This window comes from Triticum aestivum, chromosome 7A, assembly GCF_018294505.1.
Source record: "Triticum aestivum cultivar Chinese Spring chromosome 7A, IWGSC CS RefSeq v2.1, whole genome shotgun sequence".
NCBI lineage: Eukaryota > Viridiplantae > Streptophyta > Magnoliopsida > Poales > Poaceae > Triticum > Triticum aestivum.
The window spans coordinates 593,885,958-593,889,359 of record NC_057812.1 but is presented as its reverse complement, the minus strand read 5'-3'; positions in this window follow the sequence as shown (position 1 = coordinate 593,889,359).

Genomic DNA, 3,402 nt, shown 5'->3' with positions numbered 1-3,402 from the left:
TGCCAGGACAGCGCGAACCGGAGCGCCATCTCAGCACCAGCACGAGCGGCAGAGACACGCCCCTCGCCAAGCCGGTTCGGCCCCATCTCCAACCAACACGCCAGGTGCGAGAAGCTGCTCGGTTGGACGGAGCCCGACCACAGGGCCGCCGTCATTACGGTGCAAGCCTAGGACAGCTGCCCCAGCTGCGTTCCCAGGACCTGCAGGCGGGCCTCAGTGGCGGTGACAATCTCTGAGAAGGTCCAGGCCACCCGCGGATCCGTCCCGGACCCAACGACGCTGGTCGGGTCACGCTGATGGTGCACGGCTTCCTCCGCCAGCCGCTGCGTCTCCGGGAAGGCCCATGCCGCAAAGGAAGAAGCAAGTTAGAAGAAGAACGACAAGGAAGAAAGGCTGGATCCCGACCTGGCAAACGACAAGAAAAAGCACTTACTAGAGTAGGACTCTTCCAGGTGCTGTGCTTCAAGCAACGTACCACGCCGCTCCCGTTCGATGGCGCGATCGTGCTCCTTGAGCGCCTTCTCCAGATCGGTCGCATTGGCAAGGGACGCCTTCAGCTCGGCGTCCTTGTCTTCGGTCGCCTTCTCGGCCGCCTCGTGGTGATGGGCCTCGTCCTGACGGGCCCCCTCAGCCGTGGTGACCTGCTCCCACAGGCGATCCACCTCAGCCTGGAGCCGGCCCTCGTCGTCGGCCAGCTGGCTGCGCAGCTGGTCCGCCTCCACCAGGGCCTGTTGCACCTCTGCCACCTTGGCGGCTTCCGCCTTAAGGTGCTCCACCTCGGCCTCGAGGCGGCTCTTGTGAACCTTCCAGCTGCTCATGTGGCTGGTTGGCCTCATCAAGAGACCGCCGAGCCGCGGCCGCCTCCGCCCTCACCTACACCGCCTCGATGTCAAGACGGCGGATGTCGGCAACAAGCCGATCATAGTGATGACCGGCCCGGAGCAGACCAGTCCGCCAGGACACCTCAGCTGCGAAGGACTCAACAGAAGAAAAAGCAAGACTTAAGATTTGGCCCAACTGTTACACAGTGGGCCTGAATCTCGGGGGCTACACCCAGTGGGTGCGCTAGCGCGCCCCCACTAGAATAGAGCACAAGAATACCTGCGGCGACGCGGAGCTCCCCCTCCTTGGCGGCAAGCCTCTCCATGAGCTCCCGGTGCTTGCCCATGAGACGATCGTAGGCAGCAACCCAGAAGGCGTCAAGACGCTGAAGAAAGCAAAAGTCAGAACAAGGCCAACACTCTAAAGATTCGACCCAACTACTATGTAGTTGGCCCGAACCTCGGGGGCTACACCTAGTGGGTGCGCTGGCGCGTCCCCACAAAGAAGAAATTACAAGAAAACTTACCAAAACGGCATGCTCCAGGTCACGCGTCCGCTCCACCTCGGCCTGGGCGAAGGCCTCGAGTCGTTCCGTCCGGCCTCGCAGGCGGCAACTAACAGTGTCTAGCGCCGCCTCCTCCAGGGTCTGAGGCCCGAAGACAACGGCGCCCCCGCCCCGCGCCGGCTGCGGCACGGCAGCTCGGCGTGCTCACTACTAGGGCACCAAGGCGTACTCCCCGCTGGCCGCTCGTGATGCGGCCAGCACCTCCTCCAAAGCCCATCCCGGCGCCGATGACCACCCTGACGCCAGGACGCCCTGCGTCGTCGTCTTCGGCCCAGCTGCCGGGGTGGCCTCCGGCACCGCCGCCCGTGGTGCCTCCTCCAAAACCGGCATCGCCTCCGACGCTGCCGTCCGCAGCGTCTATTCCAAGACGGTGCCGCCTCCACCACCATCAGCCCCCACTCGCCCGACCATGTCGGCCCGTGGCGGGGAGTCATCTGCCACCTCCACGATAGCCCGGTCGACGATCACCACCGCAGCTCGGCCTCCACGGCCGCGCCCCCTCGCCAGCGACGGCTCAAAGACCATCGCCGCCACCACCGTGCCCTCCGGCATCTCGTGCCAAGTCGGCTCCGTGTCGACTCGCGCCCATGCCACCGCCTGGTTGGTCCAAGCTCAGACCGATGCCGCCTTCAGCTCTGCCTCGGCCCGGTTCCTGTCCTGCCAGGCCATGGTTTCAGCCTCGTTCGGATCCAGGCCGAGTTCCGAGTCGGCCTGTTCCTCCACTCGGCCTAGTCAGCGAGGTCGGACCGGCTCCTGTGAAACTCGGCCCCATCGGCAGCCGCGGCTTCCGCCGCCGCCCTTGCCAGCGTGATTGGCGACCTGAAGAAGAAGACAGAATGAGCGGAAAAGAAACAAGACTAGCTCAAGAAAAGAAAAGCTGAGCGCAAACAAGAAATGAAGCTTACCCCTCCAAGACCGAGACCGGAGTTGGCCCCCCGTGCCCGCCACCGCGCTTCCTCTTGGCCGGCCTCCCGGCCCCGGCCTGGTCCCCCGTGTGCTTCTAGGCCTGGGGTCGCAGCGCGACGCTGTCTTTCCCATGCGGGTGGCTCGGCGCCACCCCATGTGAGGACCCGGCTCCGCCCGCATCGCCGCCTCCCCCACCCAACACCGCTACACCAACAATTGGTGTCAGCACCGACTGTTCCGTGTCGCGGTCAGCAACTCAAGACACATGAAGAAAAACATGAGACCTACCCGCGTGACGCCCAGCGCCGGCGTCTGACTCGGCCTCCTCCTCCCCGCCACGAGCCGCGGGCTCCTCTGGCGCCACCGGCGCTGTCGGTGTCAAAACCGGCGGATCTTGGGTAGGGGGTCCCGAACTATGCGTCTAAGGCGGATGGTAATAGGAAGTAGGGGACACGCTGTTTACCCAGGTTCGGGCCTGTTGATGGAGGTAATATCCTACGTCCTGCTTGATTGTTCTTGATGATATGAGTATTACAAGAGTTGATCTACCACGAGATCGTAGAGGCTAAACCCTAGAAGCTAGCCTATGGTATGATTGTATGTGTTGTCCTACGGACTAAACCCTCCGGTTTATATAAACACCGGAGTGGGCTAGGGTTACATAGAGTCAGTTACAAGGGAGGAGATCTTCATATCCGTATTGCCTAGCTTGCCTTCCACGCCAAGGAGAGTCCCATCCGGACACGGGACAAAGTCTTCAATCTTGTATCTTCATAGTCCAATAGTCCGGCCAAAGGATATGGTCCGGTTGTGCGGAGACCCCCTAATCCAGGACTCCCTCAGTAGCCCCTCAACCAGGCTTCAATGACGATGAGTACGTCACGCAGTATTGTCTTCGGCATTTCAAGGCGGGTTCCTCCTCCGAATACTACATAGAAGATTTTGAACACCAGAATAGTGTCCTGCTCTGCAAAACAAGTTCCACATACTACCGCAGAGAGAATAATATTTGCACAAATCTAATATGCTGACACCTTCTGACAACACGATGTTATGTCATGGCTCAGTCATTATTCGAACCGTTTTTCTCAACCAGCACCGCACATAAC